At 40.1% G+C, this 18,815-nt stretch overlaps 1 protein-coding gene and 2 long non-coding RNA genes across 4 annotated transcripts in view; 2 read left to right on the top strand and 1 right to left on the bottom strand.

The window, feature by feature from the left end:
• The first annotated feature begins 433 nt into the window (after positions 1–433).
• On the top strand, positions 434–4,675 carry LOC144579811 (uncharacterized). The gene is made up of 2 exons (XR_013528226.1): positions 434–643; positions 4,550–4,675. It is a non-coding gene; the product is annotated as an uncharacterized LOC144579811 (long non-coding RNA).
• A 10,354-nt stretch (positions 4,676–15,029) lies between these two features.
• Positions 15,030–16,985, bottom strand: LOC118148424 (uncharacterized). Of its 2 annotated transcripts, none has more exons than XR_004735228.3 (3): positions 16,786–16,985; positions 16,368–16,456; positions 15,030–15,787 (listed from the first exon to the last, which is right to left on the bottom strand). It is a non-coding gene; the product is annotated as an uncharacterized LOC118148424 (long non-coding RNA). The 2 variants fall into 2 exon arrangements; XR_004735227.3 differs by lacking the exon at positions 15,030–15,787 and adding an exon at positions 15,811–16,064 and having other exon boundaries at positions 16,786–16,983.
• A 90-nt stretch (positions 16,986–17,075) lies between these two features.
• LOC144579810 (uncharacterized) overlaps positions 17,076–18,815 on the top strand; it is a 35,827-nt gene continuing 34,087 nt past the window's right edge. Inside the window, exon 1 of the mRNA XM_078353525.1 lies at positions 17,076–17,227. The gene's annotated coding sequence lies outside the window, so the exon portion shown is untranslated. The remainder of the gene's footprint in view (positions 17,228–18,815) is intronic.

Raw genomic sequence — 18,815 nt, 5'->3', positions numbered from 1 at the left:
CATCCTCATGGGTGAAGAAGGAGCTACCCACAGGGGAGGGCAGTCATCATGTCTGGAGACTGTCATCATTTTATAAGGACTTGCTACAGCCTTTCTAAGATTAGTGGGGGCAAATGAAGGATGCGAAGGCAGACTGTGACAATCTGAAGGTTATAAGGTTATTTCTTGTAAAATAAAAAATATGAATAGTTAAACAGAAAAGCAACTGTTCAGCCAAAAGAGTTATGGAATGTAGGAGATCACCTGCATTCTCAACCTAAGATTTTCACCCTAAAATAGAAAAGGGGAAGGAGTTACCAGAAGATGGCAAGCAGTTTGGGGTGACTCATCATGGTAGATGTTTCAGCCAATATGTGGCACCAACTGCCACTTGGAATGCGTATGGAACATTTCCATGGGAACCTGAAATGGAACTTGATTAGCGGATAATGCCACAGAGAGGTATAGGGAGAATGAAGACAGACATTCTGGTCCTGCCCTGTGGACAAACTGCTTCAAGAGAACTTCAGTTATGTTTCCTTACACCCAGTGGACAGGAGAGAGGCTGCAGGAGAATGAAGAAATTGGTGGGAGAAGAAGAATCCTCAAAAGATATAGCAGCAAAAAATCATGACGTTTCAACTCCAGAAAGGCATTCTGCTCAGTAAGTATAGAATTCCTGGCGCTGTCCTTCCTCAGCACAAAAGCCTGAAGCACAAATGCCAGGATGCCACATTGTTTGAGGCATTGAAAAATTTTGTTTTTGCTGTGTTCTGCTCTTTAAAATAGTACTACAAGGGTATAACTAGAAAATCCGTAATGAAAGATTCTGGAAGTTCTCCAAATCGTGATTTTCTGGTGGTGAAAAAAACGCCTAGGAGAGAGATCTTGAACACTTTCAATCCAAATAGCACAATGAGCTCTCGCTTCAGGGGAAAAAACAAGGTTTACAAACAGCTCTATTCAGCAGAAGTTAAATCTAAGTGCCAAATACTGAATGCAGATGAAGCTGCAAGACTCTGGGCTAGGGACCTGGATGTGGGTAGTGAGGGAATCCGGTAAAGAAAAAGGCACTCCATACAAAAAGCTGGATGGAATCCATCCAGGCAGATTGAAGCCCATTATCTGCAGAGCTTCCCAGCTCCTGAGCTGACAACACTGCAGCCTGAGACTGACGCCTTCTATGAGCCCAGAAGGCTGGATGCCCAAGACTCATCCCTGCCGACAATGGCTGACCAAGTGCCATGGTTGGATGGCTGCTTTCCTGAAGCTTCAAGCCACACTGAAGTGACTAAGATGAGCTTTTGGAAAAGAATGTCTGTGTTCAAGTTCTGACTCCAGAACTTACCATCTTTTGACATTTGGGAGATTACTTACACTTTTCTTCTCTTTTTTTTTTCCTTTCTTTTCTCTTCTCTTCTCTGTTTTCCTTTCCTTTGAGACAGGGTATCCCTGTGTCACCTAGACTGGAGTATAGTGGTATAATCACAGGTCACCGTAACCTTGAACTCCTGGGCCCATGTTATTCTCCTCTTGTCTCAGCCTCCCAAGTAGCTGGGATGAAAGATGCACCCCATTATGCCCAGCTCATTAAAAAAAATGTTCTTGTATAGATGGGGTCTTACCACATTACCTAGGCTGGTCTCAAACTCCTGGCTTCAACCAATCCTTCTGCTTTGGCCTCTGAAAGTGCTGGGATTAAAGCACACTTTTCACTTCTTATCCGTGACATGGGAATAAGATCATTGCCTATCTCAATTACATGTAAGACTGGAATGGTTTAATACAGATGAATCACATAGAAGATAACCTAGTCCTCTGAAGCACTCAGTGACTGTTATTGTTTTTATTACTGTGGGACAGGAGACCCAGTGCCGCCTCCTAAGAAGTGATTCTGGACTAGGAACAGTGAAACAGGAGCTGCTAAACAGGCATGTCTAAACACAGAGTAATTGAGCAAAATCAAAAGTATCCACCATATAGACAGCAGTCTAGAAACACCAGCCTCAAAATACATGCAAATAAAAATTAGTACCAAAAGCAGTTGACAAAATCAGTATCACGTACATGACAACATTCCAGATAATACCGTTTAACAGAATAGTTGGAGAAGGACTTATAAAATAAGCATATCATCATCAAAAAGATGAATTCAAGAATAATATCAAGAACATCCTAAGAGATTATGACGCTAAAAATGGGCAGAAATAAAACAATCAAAAATGCCTTCATAAAAAAATAATTAGAAATCTTTTAACTAAAAAAATATATAGTCCTGAGAATTAAGAAAAAATCCACACAAATCAAATATCTGTACTGGTCATAGTGAAGGCAATACATGGAAATATTGCAACAGATACATGAGACATTCACCGAGAATGCAACAAAGAAGTGCAGACATCAACACATACAGGGCAGTTGGAGACATAGTGGAGACACTTCGCTTTGTACCTATTAAGAGTTCCAGGTTTAAAAAAATGCCAAAAATGAGAAATAGCTGAGATTTTTCCTAGAAATAAAGATGTCTTCCAACAACAACAACGAAACTAACCAGAAGACTTCCTAATTTCCAAGAAATGTAGGTAAATATTACTTCAAATTTAGCAACACTGTAGTGAAAATGTAGAATATAAAAAAATGAGAAAATTTAAAAGCTAGCAGAGAGAATATTTGGAGTATAAAAGGCTGAAAGCAAGTTACTCACCGGCTCTGCAGATGCCAGAAGACAAAGGATGATCCATCATCCAAAGGTGCCCAGGGGAACAATAAACACGGACATTCATCACGAACAAAGCATCACACCAGACTGAAGCACAAACGGGGAAATGTGTAAACAGACAACAGCGAAACACTTCACCACCCTCAAGCACTAAATAATTTAGTAGTACACGCAAGCAAGAAAGAAGGCAATCCGGAGGGAAGCTGCGAGAGAAAGGAAACCCTGAAAAAGGCCACACGCATTGACTAGACTCCGAGAAAGGTACACTGACTCATGTTAGAAATTAACTGCAAGTGAAATTTCCAGAAACATGAAGATGGTGTGAGTCAGTACCTGATGAGTGACTTAAGTAGGTCGTCACTTCATTTTTATTTATTATTTATTCAATTTTAGTTTTAGTTTGTGTGCATTCACAGGGTACAGGTGCAGGTTCGTTCCATGGATCTATCGCATAGTGCTGAAGTCTGGGCTTTCAGTGTGACCATCACCCGTATTACTACCGACTGTGCCCACTGAATAATTTCTCTTTCCTCACTGTCTCCTACCATCCCACCCTTCTGAGTCTCCCATGTCCATGTGGACATATTATTTAGCTCCCACTCATGAGTGAGAACATGCAGTATTTGACTCAAGTACCATATGTTCTGCAGAAAGAGAGAGTACTGCATACCTACAGCTTGTTAAGAAAAAACATAAAAGGTTTATGTAAAATTCACATGTCACTATTAAAGGACAGAAATATATCTCATAGCTGAGCCGTATTGTGCAAATCTAGGCATAGCGCTAACCCCCGGTGTCTGAATAATGCTTTCATCTGTGAAAAATAAATCTGAGGACCCCCAAGCCACTAGCCAAGGAAAAAGTCAAGCTGGGAACTATGTCAGGCAAACATGCCTCCCATTTTATTCCTAAATAAGATAGCTGTGAAGATTAAAAAAAAAAAAGCTATGTATCTCCCTCACAATTTTCCCATGGGGAAATTCCTTGTGGGCAAAGGAGAGAAAGAACTCAAGGTCATCCCACTTCTCTTGGGAGACAAACGCATATCTGACAGCTTTCTCTGCCCCGTTTCACTAATCCACACTAAGGCATAAGTGAAATTCCACTACCCTTCTCTTACATGTAAATTGTGTGTTTAGTGAGAGGCTAACGACAAACTCAGAAAATGCAACTTCTTGTCTCCTACCCTACCCACTTATGACCTGAAAGTGCCCTCTCCAACCTCGAGTTGTCCTGCCTTTCAGAATTGAACAAATGGCTATCTTACACATATTGATTGATGCCTTTCTCCCTGAAATGCATAACACCAAACTGTGCCCCCACCACCCTGGGCACATGTAGTCAGGGATTCCTGAGGCTGTGTCATGGGCCTGTCCTTAACCGTGGCCAGACTCTGAATAGATTGAGACCTGTCTCAGACGTTTTGGGTTCACCATGTGCTAGTTTGATGAGGGAGGGAAAGTTTCTGGAGTTTTCTGTGCCTCCGTTTCCTCATCTTTAAAATAGAGACTATATTATGATCTACCTCATAGAGTTAATATAAAGATGAAATAATGCCTGTGACGCTTTCCTTACCATGCTGTGCAGTGATGAATTTCTTTTGCCTTTCTTCCAGTTCAGCAATTCTCTCTTCAGGTGTGTCGCCTTGCTGTATTTTATTAATAGATTACAGTGACTGGGACCCACCCATTGGGTCTTCTATATTAGTGTCTGTGGTTTTCATTTTAGAAACAGTTTGTTTTTGGAGTCTGTGTTGTATTATATTGATCTCATGTTATAATTGTATTACATTGATATTATATTATAATGTATTGCAATATATTATAATCCTCTTTCTTTTTTTATTTAAAGGAGAGAAGGAAAGAAAGGAAAAAAAGGAGTGAAGGAGAAGAAGAAGAGGAAGAAGAAGAGGAAGAGAGAATGGGAATGTTGCTTTATTCTAAAAATGGGTATTGAAAACCTCTTTTATGCTGATAATCGTGCTTAATAATGGCTGATCAATATATCATTTAAACAGTAGGTGTGATGTGGTACTGACAAGAATGTATGTTTTATGTATTTAAAGTGGAGAGGTCTATAAATGTCCATTAAGTTTACTTGTTCCGGATCCTGGATATCCTTATTAATTTTCTGCCTCATTGATCCATCTAACATTGATGTTGAAGTCTCCCACTATTATTGTGTGGGAGTCTAGGGAGTCTAAGTCTCTTCATAGGTCTTATGTATCTGGGTGTTAAAATCGTTAGCTCTTCTTGTTGCATTGATCCTTTTACCACTATATCTTTGTTGCTTTAAAATCTATTTTATCAGAGGCAAGAATTGCAACTCCTGCTTTTTATTTATTTATTTATTTTTGCTCTCCATTTGGTTGGTAAATCTTTCTCCATCCCTTTATTTTGAGTCTTTGTGTATCCTTGCATGTGAAATGGGTCTGGCTGTATCTTTTGATTGGGGGATTTAGTCGATTTAAATTTAGGATTACTGCCATTTGATGTTAGCTGGCTGTTTTGTCCATTTGTTGATGTAAATTCTTCTTTATGTTGATGCCCTTTACTTTTTGGTATATTTTTAGAAAGGCTAATACTGGTTGTTCCTTTCTATGTGTAATGCTTCTTTCAGAAGGTCTTGTAAAGCAGGCATGGTGGTAATAAAATCTCTGAGTACTTGCTTGTTCATAAAAGATTTTATTTTTCCTTCAATTGTGAAGCTTAGTTTGGCAGGATATGAAATTCTGGGCTGAAAGTTATTTTCTTTAAGGATATGGAATATTGGCCCCCACTCTCTTCTGGCTTGTAGGGTTTCTGCTGAGAGATCTGCTGTAAGTCTGATAGGCTTCCCTTTGTGGGTGATCCGACCTTTCTCTGTGGCAGCCCTTAGTATTTTCTCCTTCCTTTTAACCCTGGTGAATCTAACGATTACATGCCTTAGGGTTGTTCTTCTTGAGGAATATCTTTGTGGTGTTCTCTTTATTACGTAGAGTTGAATATTGTCCTGCTTTGCTAGATTGGGAAAGTTTTCCTGAATAATATCCTGAAGAGTATTTTCCAGCTTGGATTCATTCTCTTCATCACATTCAGGTACACCTATTAAACGTAAATTAGGTCTTTTCACATAGTCCCATATTTCTTGGAGACTTTGCTCATTCCTTTTTATCGTTTTTTCTCTATTGTTGTATTCTCATTTTATTTCATTAAGCTGGTCTTCAAGCTCTGATATTCTTTCTTCTGCTTGATCAGTTTGGCTATTAAAACTTGTGCATATTTTGCTAAGTTCTTGTGTTGTGTTTTTCAACTCCGTTAATTCATTTATATTCCTCTCTATATTGTCTATCCTTGTTAGCATTTCGTCAAACCTTTTTTTCAAAGTTCTTAGTTTCTTTACATTGGGTTAGAACAAGTCCTTTTAACTCCCAGAAGTTTCTTATCATCCACCTTCTGAAGCCCACTTCTGTTAATGGCACACGGTCCTTTTCCATCAGGGCTTGTTCCGTTGCTGATGAGAAACTGTAATCCCCTGTAGAGGGAGAGGGGTTCTGGTTTTGGGTATTCTCAGCCTTTTTGGGCTGGTTTCTTCCCTTTGTTCTAAATTTATCCATCTTTCGTCTTTACGATTACTGCCTTTCTAGTTGGGTTTCTGAGTGGATGCCCAGTTTATTAATTTCCAGCGCTGGAATCTGAGCAACCCACTGCGCCAGCCAAAACAGCAGCGATAAGACTGATGGTGCTCTTCTGCCCGGGAATCTCCGGTCTGGCTTCCTTGAGTCCATAACAGGCGACTCTACCTTCCCGGAGCTCCAAAGGTTGGTCAGAAGGGGAACCAGTCCCGTTTACTCTGCATCAAGAGCTGCAGCGCTGAGGCGCTGGCAAAACCACTGCGCCGGCCCCAGGAGTCAGGCTGGCAACCTGTGGGGCTCCTCCACTGGGAATCTTCTGGTCCATGAGTGACAAAAATTCATCTGAAAGTGTGGCGTCCTCTCTTTCTCGGTGCTTTCACTGGGAGCCACAATCCCGAGCTGTTAGCGATCAGCCGTCTTGAATCTCTCTCTCCTCTTTGTTTGAGGATTGTTTCACTTCATCTTTGTAATCACATTAAACACTATTTACATCTGTGTTTGCATTGTTGTTCAAGCAGCTTAGGTCACGTGCATTGTTTGCCCCAAGGCTCTGTAATGCTTCGGGGCAAGCTCATCTTAAATATGTGTGTGGAAAGGGAACGATTTTTCTATGAGGATCCCCTGAGGCATCACTGACATGAGACCATGTTTTGTGTTAACTTCTTAAACTGAAGTTTTTCATACAACATAGAATTTGCATTCCGAAAAAAAGTAAGCCAAGGTTTAGATTCTTACATAATAATTCTCCCCACATACTGTCCCCGAGAAACAAGCCACTGTGTTGTCTTCCTGGGCCAGTGCCTGATGATTTTTAGTCCTTAGAGTTGCAGCTTAATGCAAGAGTTTTAATTCCAATTCTCCACCTTTCTCAAGCCATGTACTCTACCTCCTAAGTTTCTCTACAGGCTCTAAAGCCAAATTCCTCGCAACTACAGGTCAGGCAGCAGCCCCATCCTGGGCTGCGGTAGCATCAGCACGTGCGCTCACTGCTGTAGCCCGCAGCTCCTTCCTGGTTCCTGGCTGTGCCATTGCCTGCCTCTCTTGTGTGCTCCCTCATACATATCAAGCATCTCTCCATGTTCGGAAGAGGGGCTTTCCTGCTCCTTGATAGAACCATGACTTTGTCACCTACACTGCAAGATAATAGAAATGTTTAGGTTAATTTTAATGTAACTTTTGTTAACTTCCTGAGTCAGACTGCCAATGTTGTCAGCCTATACACCTTTCTCTAACAGCGCTTGATACACATTCGATCTCTGCATATCATGAGGACCAGTTGCTCACTGAAGTTAATTTAAAGGTTTGTCAGAACAATTTCAGTATCATCAATCCCTCTGTCGCTGATATAGCTGGAACTTTTTAATTGCCTTAAGAAGCAAAAAGAAAAAGATCCATTTTACCAAATAACTCTGGTTGTTTGGACCTGTACTTCTATGGTTAGAATTTCCGAGGAAAAAGTTTCGGTTCTGTTTACTTAGGCTCTATTTGGAGACAATGCCACATGCACGATCACGTGGAAGAGAGAAAAAGAGACAAGGGGGGAGGATACAGAATTATGACTTCATTAACATGGAAGAATCAGTTTTTAAAATGCGTTGGCACTCCAAAAATGAACATGGGACAAATATAGGATTAATGACTATGCACAGTAAATATGGAAATGTCTGAAGTTCTCTATCTTCAATTCCAACATGTCATTTGGTGTGCAATGATGCAATGTGTCTATCAATGTAGAGGTTGAGTGATTTTTTTCACGAGATTTAATATCCTTAAAGTATATGCTATATTTTCATAGTATTTGACATAGAGTTTTAAGAATCATTTTTATCCAACTTCAAGTAGTCTCTACAAAAACAAGCAAATATTCTAAGTGTCATTGAAAAATCATTCTGAGCATCTTTTGCTAAGTGGCGATGTGTTGCTTGAACTGTGTTTGTGTTCTAGAGACAACACCAGTTTTCAAATGAGTCTGTATATTTTGGATGGAGAATATGTGACAGATTGAGTTATCGGCCTGGTTCTTTACCACACTGAGCACACATCCTTTACATCTAACTTTGCTGTTCTTCCCACTAGAGGTGGAAAATTCTTCCAACTTCACAAGGCTTGCTTTGGCCAAATGGATGTTGACGGAAGTAGCACAAGCAGAAACTGAAATGTGTCTGAAATGTTCTGTCATTGCCATAAGAATAATTTTCCCACTAACTCCCTGGTCCATGGAGGGTGGAGACACAGAGAGCTTTCTAGACCATCCCTGTAGCTCAAAGTTGGCCACAGACAGACGCATCTCTAGACATCTGGTCCAGAATGAATAATTATCATTTTAAGACAAAGTTATGGGTTAGTTTCTTAATCCAAATAATTGCATCAATAGTTAAAATATATTATTTGAAAATGCCTAAATAATTTTGTTTTTGACAGTTAATTGAATGTATATACCTAACCATATTATTATTGATTTTTCAACAACAAAGAACTTGACTTTTTTGACATTCTTTTAACCATTCAATTAATATGAGACAGGGCACTAAACCTAATATACCCTGAAATTAGACAAGCCCCATAATATTTAATTTACAAAGATTTCAATATAAATCTTGAAATAGTTGAGTAGAAATTTATTCTCGCAATGGTAGCTGAAATAATTCAGATCTACCCTCTCATTAAAGACGATGAAAAATGCTGCATAAAATCACAGATGAAACTTTATTTACAAGAAAAACACTCCTTAAAACCTGGGCAAAGGCCACGAAGAGACACTTTTCAAAAGAATGTATACATGCCGCCAATCATAGGAAATAAACCTCAATATCACTGATCATTAGAGAAATGCAAATCAAAACCACAATGAGATAACATCTAACACTAGCTAGAATGGCTATTATTTAAACGTCAAAAATAGCTAATGTCGGTAAGGTTGTGGAAGAAAAAGAACATTTATACACTGTTGGTGAGAGTATAAATTAGTTCAGCCACTGTGGAAGACAGTGTGGGAATTTCTCAAAGACCTAAAGACAGAAATACCATTTGACCCAGAATCCCATTACTGGGTATTTATCCAAAGGAATAGAAATCATTCTGTTCTAAATATGCACGCATGCTTATGTTTACTGCAGCACTATTTACAATAGCAAAGACATGGAATCAACCTCAATCTCAATCAATGATTGCACAAAGAAAGTGTGGTACATATACATTGTGGAATACTATGCAGCCATAAAAAAGAATGAAAATTATGTCTTTTACAAGGACATGGATTCAACTGGAAGCCATTGTGCATAGCAAATTAACACAGGGACAGAAAAACAAATACCTCATGCTCTCACTTACAAGTGGAAGCTAAATGATGAGAACACATGAACTCGTAGAGGGGAATAACACATACTCAGACCTTTTAAAAGGTGGAGGGCATAGGGTGACAGAAGGGAAAGGATCAAGAAAAACAACTCACAGGTACTAGGCTTAATACTTGGGTGATGAAATAATCTGTACAGCAAACCTCAGTGGCACAAGTTTACCTGAACTTTTATGTTAAGTTCCGGGCTACAAGTGCAAGTAACTCAACTGTACTTGTAGCCCAGAACTTAAAATAAAAGTTAAAAACAAATGAAATAAATAAATTTAAAAAAGCTTGTTACATGTTTCTTAAAACTTCTAAAAAGCTACCACGCTAATGAGAAATTATGAGACCAAAATCTGAAGGTCCCTGAGTTTTAAGTCCGGCATTCATAAGTGCTGTGCTTCAAGGACATTTGCTAATCCAAAAGAAACAGATGAAATTTATCAATCAATGTGCATCCATATGGAGAAAAAAGGAAGTCCATACCTTGTATTGTATGTATAGATCGCTTGCATATAGATTAAAAACCTAAATAAAACGTGAAAGAATCTATTTATATATTCAGAAACAGATAAATGACCAAAAGACTTGAGGAATTGCTTAAAAAAAGAGGGAAGCCAAATGGTAAGCAAAAATAGGGGAAAACGTATTATCTCATTACTAGTCAGAGAAATGCACATTAGGCCACACTGGGACATGATTACACGGTCATCAGATGGTCTAAAATCTAGAGTCTGGCAATGCTAAGGCTTGCTAATGATGGTATAGAGTAAAGGATGATCACAGATATCATACTGAAAATCCAATTTCTCATTATCTAATAGGCTTAAGATACACAAACCTACAGTCCCCAAATTTCAATCTTGGGCATGTGTCAGACAGAAACAACTGTAGTTTTAGTTATGTATTGCTGCGTAAGATTTATCTCATAGAAGTTGAAAACAACACACAGTGATTACCTCACACAGTTTCTTATGGTGAAGGACTCTGGGAAAAATTTTGTTGCATTGCTTTGGCTCAAGATTTCCCATGAGATTACAGTTAATCTTTCAGGCCAGGGCTGAGTTCATGACAAGGGGTGAATGAAAAACATCTGCTTCCAAGCCCATTATTGTATTTATTTGGTTAGGCTAAGAGGGGCTTGGCTCCTCAGTAGCTGTTGCCCAGAGACCTCTGTTCCCTGCTACGTAGGTCTCCCCATAGGTTTGCAAACAACACGGCAGGTGCTTTCTCCAGAATAAGATATTTGAGAGGAAAAGAAAGAAAGAAGGAGGAGAAAGAAAAATAAAGGCAGAGAAACAGAGGTAGACGGAGAGTCAGAACAGGTGAGCCGGTGAGTAAGCAAGCAAATGCCCAAAACGGAGCTGCAGACTTTTGAATCTCTGAAGTGTCAGCCCATCGCTTGTATCTCCTGTTCACACAGACGAACTCTGATATGATGCACGGTGAGAGAGAAGTAGAGGCTACACAGAGATGTGAAGGCTGAGAGGCTGGGGTCTTTGGAGACTAAGCAATGAGCCCCAGGCAATACATACATGGGTCTTCCAGAAACATGTTTACAATAGCCCCAAATAGAAAAAGAGCCCAGATGTTCATCAATGCTAGGAAAGAAAAATAACCTTTGGTGTATTCATAAACTGGAATACTACAGCTGTAAAGAAAAATACGTGATAGCCGCAACATAGGGGTAACTCTTGCATATATAATGTCAAGTGAAAAGATTAAGACACAAAAGAATAATTATACCACCATACTGTGGAGATATTGTGGGTCCAGTCCCTGGCCACTTCAATAAAGCAAAGATTGCAACAAAATGAGTCGCACAAATTTTAAAATTTCCCAGTGCAGATAAAAGTTATGTTTACACTATACCATTACGTGTAAAATAACATCATATTTAATATGTGCACATACCATAATTAAATACTTTATTGCTAAGAATCCAATGATCCCCTGAGCCTTCAGCAGGTTATAATCTTTTTGCTGGTGGAGAATCTTGCCTCAGTGCTGTTGGCCACTGACTGACCAGGGTGGTGATTGCTGAAGCCTGGGATTGCTGTGGAAAATTCTTAGAATAAGATAATAAAAAAGTGTGCAGTATCAATGCCCTCTTCCCCTCATGGCAGATTACTCTGTAGAATAAAATGATAATTGATGCTGTTTTAACCACAGCAGAACTTATTTCAAAGTTGGAATCAGTCCTCTCAAACACTGCTGCTGGGCTGCATTATCAACCAAGTTTATGTCGGAGTCTAAATCCTTTGTTGTTATTTTAACAATGTCCACAGTATCTTCTTAGGAGTAGATTTCCTCTCAAAAACTTTCTTTGCTGATTCATAAGAAGCCACTTCTCATCTGTTCAAGTTTATTATGAGATTGCAGCAATTTAGCAATGTCTTCAGGTTCTACTTCTAGTTATCTTGCTATTTCTACGACATGTGCAATTACTCCCTCCACTGAAGTCTTGAACCTCCCAAAGTCATTCATAAAGGTTGAAGTCAACTTCTTCCAAACTCTTGTTAATGTTGATATTTTGACCTCATGCCATGAATCATAAATGTTCTTAATCACCTCTAGAATAGTCAATCGTCTCCAGACATTTTCAACTGGAAAATTACTTTGCTCAGATCCATCAGAGGAATCACGATCTCTGGCAGCTATAGCCTTACAAAATGTGTTACTGAAATAATAAGACTTCAAATTGCCCCCTTGATCCCTGAACTGCAGAATGGATATTTTGTGGTTAGCAGACACGTAAACAACAGTAACCTCCCTGTACAACTCCATCAGAGGTCTTGGGTGACCAGGAGCATCGTTAATGAGCAGTAATCTTTTAAAAAGAATATTTTTTTTTTCTGAAGAGATCTCAACGATGAACTTAAAGTATTCATTAAACCATTGGGTAAACAGATGTGCTGTCATCAGGGTTTGTTCAATTTCTGGAGCACAGGCGTAGTAGATTTACCATAATTCTTTAAGGCCCTAGGATTTTCAGAATGGTAAATGAGCACTGATTTCAACGTAAAGTCACCAGCTGCTTTAGTCCCTAACAAGAAAGGCAGCATCTGTTTCCAAGTTTTAAAGCCAGCATTGACTTCTCCTCTTTAGCCATGGATGTCCTATTTGGCATCCTCTTTCAACAGAAGGCCGATGTGTTTACATCTGGGGTCTCTTGTTTAGTGTAGCCACCTTTACTGATGATCTGAGCTAGATCCTCCAGGTTACCTGCTGCTGCTCCTACTTCAGCCCTTGCGATTTCACATGACGCTTTTGTGTTATGGAGATGGCTTCTTTCCTTAAGCCTCATAATCAACCTCTGCTAGCTTCAAACCTTCCTTCTACAGCCTCCTCACTTTTCTCAGCCTTCACACAATCGAAGAGAGTGAGGGCCTTGCTCTGCATTAGGCTTTGGCTCACTGGAATGTTGTGGCTGATTGGATCTTCCATCCAGACCACTGAAATGTTCTCCATATCAGCAATAAGGTTGCTTCACTTTCTCATCATTCATGTGTTCGATGGAGTAGCAGCACTTTTAATTTCCTTCGAAAACTCTCCTCTGTGAAGTTTCCTTCACTACTTGGCTGTTTGACACAAGAGGCCTAGCTTTCAGCCTGTCTCACCTGTCAACATGCCTTCCTTACTAGACATACTCGTTTCTAGCTTTGGATTTACAGTGAGAAACATTCAACACTTTCTTACTAGACATACTCATTTCTAGCTTTTGATTTATTATTTATTTATTTATTTATTTTGAGACAGAGTCTCGCTCTGTCACCAAGCACCAGGCTGGAGTACAGTGGCACAATCTCGGCTCACTGCACCCTCCACCTCCTGGGTTCAAGCAATTCTCCTGCCTCAGCCTGCCGAGTAGCTGGGACTACAGATGCACGCCACCACGCCCAGCTAATTTTTATATTTTAGTAGAGATGGGGTTTCACTATGTTGGCCCAGATGGTCTCGATCTCTTGACCTTGCGATCTGCCCACCTCGGCCTCCCAAAGTGCTGGGATTATAGGCGTGAGCCATCGCACCCAGCCTAGCTTTTGATTTAGTGAGAAACATTCAACTCTTCCTTTCACTTGAACACTTAGAGGCCATGGGAGGTGGCCTAATTTCAATATTGCTCTTCAGGCATTGTCTCAGAGAATAGGAAGATCTGAGGGGAAGCAGAGATGGGGAATAGCTGGTAGGTAGAGCAGTCAGAACACACTCAATATATAATTTTGTCATAGCGTAATTAACATCAATATATATGCACTGGAAAGAAAATAAGTAAAGCTAGAAGTTGATTATGATGAAATTCAAGATAGAGGTTATATCTAGCAGCGTGGAGGAGAATTTGTTTGAACAAGAAACAGGAGGGTTTCTGTACTACTGGAAATGTCTTTTCTTAACCTGGATGACTTGTCCATTGAATGTTTCCAGTATAATTACTCTCTATACTCTGTATTTATATTTTTCATTTTTCTTTATGCATTTGTAGTCATGCTGAAACATTTAAAGGTTATATAGAGTTTAATTATCTTAAGTAAAAATCCATCCTGTATGCATTACTACATTCTTAAATCTGACTTAATAATTGCTGAGAAATAAGCTCCTTAAATATTACAACATAAATGTAAAGAGTGATGACCACTGCCCATGTCCTATGACGATCTTCCTTAAGTTCAAAGGCATTGTCAAATATTTCTTAAATGCTGCACAGAGCCTCCGTACACCATACGGCTATTCAGAAAATGTTAGCACAGAAAAGGGCAGCAGGAGAAGAAAGAGAGTGGACGTTGACAGAGAGAGAACTGAGAGGGAGACTTTTTCTATGTTGACAAGCACATTGAAGCATCACCTTGCTAGTTTAATCAGTGTTGGTTATCCAGAAATGTAATCGAATGCTTCCAAAAATACATGGGAAAATGCTTGGTAAATTATGTTTCCATACAAATATTATAGTTGTTGGTCCAATATTTTTAGTAATGTAATTTGAATGAACAAATACCAAGTCATTTGAAAGAACTGTTACAATAATTAAAAAAAAAAAGATTACCATTTAAACATTCCACATTTTCTAGTACATTTTTTAGCCCTACACTATTTTATAGATGTTAATGTATGAGCAATTTTAAAAAGTAGAAATCAACATTTTCATCAGCTGATGCTGAGTTCAGAGGAGATTGCTGTATTTTATCAGACCCAAAGTCTAGATCAGCGACTCACCAGATCCACTCTCCTGCCTTGCTCTCCCCAGGGGACATCCCCAACGCTGTTGGTCGTTGTGCAGACAGAACTCTGAGCGTTTACACAGAACCAAGTCTAGACCACCAGGCTTCTGGAAAGAAGCAATGCGCTCCCCAAAACTTTGGAATGGCTTTATTTTGCGTCATTTCAATAGTGTTTGGAACAGCCTCATGCATACAGATGTGAAATAAACACCCGGCCATTATGATTTGGAAAGTGACCATCTGCAAGTCATGGAAGGCATTACCATCCATCCATCCTCTGGGGGTTCCTGATCACTGCATCCTCCTCCCTTCCCACGTCATCTCTGGAAGGGATGGACTTCTTTACAGTCTTGATTATTTGTAGGTAAACACACAAAATTTTTGTACGGCATTTGAAATGCAGTCAATTACATGTAGCACAAAATACAACTCAAGAAGCGCTCCTTCCCAGGCAATGTATATTATTATATACATTGAATATAAACTTTAAGTAATAGTTGTAAGAAGGCAGGAGCTAAAACAAAGTGAATGAGTTTCACTAGCCCTCTGCGTGGCCTTCTGACCTGTTTCCCATGCAAATTCTTTTGAAGTAAAGGAACATTTTGTTACACCAATACTTGCACTGGTTTTGGCAATTCATATGCAGGCATGCCTGTCCTCTACTGCTTTTGAAGTTTGTTTTGGCTTCAGTTTTTTTTTTCCTTCAGTTCTAAATTGAGCATAAATGAAAAATATGTCTAGTGTTAATGCAACAGAAAATACACCGCTGTTCACATCTTCTTGAGTCCTAAATTTCCAGCTTGCTGAAAAATATCAATATATACCTCATTTGCAGCTCTCTGCCCTGGATCCTCAGGTCTTACCATACATCCCTCTCTCTTCCAAGTAGCTGCTCTAAAATCCCACTGTACGCCACCAGCCTGATAATGAAAAAATGTAGACATATATTTTGAGAGAGATTTTTATTTCATCATTCACTTTCCCCACTGTGCACAGTTTTTGCTTGTAATTTCTACTTTCAGCTTAAAAAGGACTTCCTCCGAGGTAGGGTAATGGCTGTCATCCAGCTCCACATAGGCAGATCCACGGGAAGTCTCGGCAAATTATTCTTTTTCAGGGTATGAATGATCCACTTCAGCGCATTAGAGGAATAACACTAGCGTAATTGCAACGTCACTTTTTAAAATGTAGATCTCACTGCAAGTGGGCATGGCAAAGAACAGTGTTCCTTATGAGATGTTTGATATGAAAATCATGCCCTCATTAAAACTGAGATGGAGCAGTGTTTTCATTCATCTCGTGGATTTAGATATAGGAAAAGTCACATTTACTTTTTATTGAACTTACGACCTACAGGGACTCATCACATAGTTACTGCATTGTTTCTGTCTAACTCACGGTCAACTGTGACTTTGTGGAAATTAGAATTAGAACAGGGTGAACCAGTGAAGTCCTAAAAGACTACTGGTATTTCAGCTTCCATAGAATGTGCACATTTACCTTCCAGAAAACAGCACGATGCTCCTCTGCTCCATTTCCTCTTCTTTACTTTGCTCAGCTTTCCAGGAAGTTGAAAGTTCAAATTGGATCTAAAGGTAGACAAAGATATACGTGAAAGTAGCAAATAGAGTCATTGAGCTGAGTGAGATGGAGCAGATGTCAGCAGCTGCACACACTTTTGAGGACAAGCCTAGAGCTCTTCCACCCGCCCCCTTCCCCAAAACAAGGTACTGAAAACAGAAAGGACGCTTCGCAGCTGCACTCATCACGGCGGGACAGACTCTCCAGGAATATCACGGCAGCCTTGGTGGACGGCCCCAGGGCAGGGGCCTCACATAGATGACCAATGTGATTTGAAATTGGGGTCCGCAGGTTACAGGCACCCCATACCCCCCATCACAGAATCTTAGCTTCTTACCTCGACCAGTCATTGCATTTTCCTGAAGTAAGAGGCTCCTCAGATGTGTGTTCCAGAGCCCAAAGAGGTCAGGCAGGCAGGTAGGAGGTTGAGGGCATCTTAGGGCAGGGCAGGGTGGCGCACACATTCGTGAGAGCAGACAGATGTCAGAGCGAAGCAGTACTCCGCGCTGGCTAAAGGCAGTAGGGCAGGTTTCATTCAGTGTGGCCGCGGCAGGGAAACAATCCAGTGTGACCCAAGCATTACTCACAAAACAAACACCGCAGGCCACGTGACCCGGCGGTGTGCCCAAAGCGAAAAACGGAAGGGCATTAAGGGCTGAGGCTGGGCCAGCTGTGCCCCCACCACCCGCAGAGACAGGGAGACCCCGGCCCCAGCCTTCCCAGAACACATTCCTGGCTTGCAGAAGACACACAGAGACTCCAAGGGACAGAGAAAGCAGGTACAATCCAAGTTTTCTAAGTGCATGCTCTGAAGAGGGATGGCAGGAGCCGATCATTGAGCTTTGGCTGGGATGGATAGCAACTTCAACTGGCATTGGTGGGCTTCTAACTCAAAGGAGGCGAAGGGTCTCGCAGACAGAGCCTTGGGCTGCTAGACTAAGCTTGCCCTCAGGATTTTAGCAACTCTGCCAAAACCATGTCATACTGGGAGGGTAGGAGATCCGATCTGGTGCCTTTCAGTATTGCACTCTTTAGGTGTAGCTTGTCGCAGTCTCCAGGAGAGGACCCCTTTTCTCGTTTGAACCACTAAGCCCTATCCCCGTGTGAACTATGGTCAGCTGTCACCTGCTCAGCTCTGGAGTTCCTGAGGATGAGATAACCGATTCCTTAAAAGGAAGTGACCACTTTTCACACTGTAGGATCATAGAAATGTATATATATATTGTTTTTTTTTTTTTTTTTTTTTTTTTTTTTTTTTTGAGACGGAGTTTCGCTCTTGTTACCCAGGCTGGAGTGCAATGGCGCGATCTCGGCTCACCGCAACCTCCGCCTCCTGGGTTCAGGCAATTCTCCTGCCTCAGCCTCCCGAGTAGCTGGGATTACAGGCACGCGCAGAAATATATATTCTTTATTGAGCTTAGTGTGCCAAAATCAAAATTTTCCTTCAAAAATAGTGAATAAATTCATCTAAAGTAGGTAAAAAAATCTGATAAGTCTAATTCACTCTATGATTCTTTTTGATAAAGTTTATGGAAGTTTCAAGTAGATGTTCACTAATTGAAATGCAGGCCATGTAAAATAATTTGTAAAAGTACTGACTAGTGAAAGTAATTTTGAAAAAGTCATCCTGTTTATTGTGAGAACGTGTCCATAGGCTCACAGATGAACACAGCATTTGATCTAGCAATTCAGTTTCTATAAATATATCATTAGAAAAGAGCGAAGTGGGATGAAAGCAAAGATCAGTATACAAGTTGTTCATTATTTATGTTACTGAAAACCTGGAGGTAACATTAATATGCAAAGAAATGAAAAAGCGATTATTTTCATAAGCTGCAAGAATAAAAAGATGCAAACACACAAGAACACGATTTTATTCTCCTAAAACTTGCAGAATAGTGAAACGGAAGGCATTAGATCAAGGATTCTTTAGAATTCTGTAACAGTAGGTGACCTAATAAATTGTGGAAGTCAGGAAAGGCTTTTCCAGGGAAGTAATGCTTCAGATGAGGCCAGATGGATGAGGAAAGTTATCTGGTGACAGGGTCAAGAAGGAGAAGGAGAGATCAGAAGATCTTTCAAGTTTGTCAACAAGAGAAAACGGCACACAAGAACCCGTGGAGGTCATTTATTGAGAACAGTTTGGCATTTTTACATTAACATAACTAGAAACAGACAAAACAAAAACAGAACAAAGCAAGAGGAAAGAAATTATAGCTGTTATTTTCTCCTTTCATGCCCTTTTTTTAAAAATGTGGTAAGACATAAACATAATATGAAATGTATCATCTTAACCCGGAAAGGTGTACAAATCAGAGGGCTGAAGCACATTCACATTGCTGGTCAGCATCACCGCGATCCGTCTCG

This window comes from Callithrix jacchus, chromosome 16 (assembly GCF_049354715.1).
Source record: "Callithrix jacchus isolate 240 chromosome 16, calJac240_pri, whole genome shotgun sequence".
Classification (NCBI taxonomy): Eukaryota; Metazoa; Chordata; class Mammalia; order Primates; family Cebidae; genus Callithrix; species Callithrix jacchus.
This window is presented reverse-complemented; position numbering and strand designations above follow the sequence as displayed.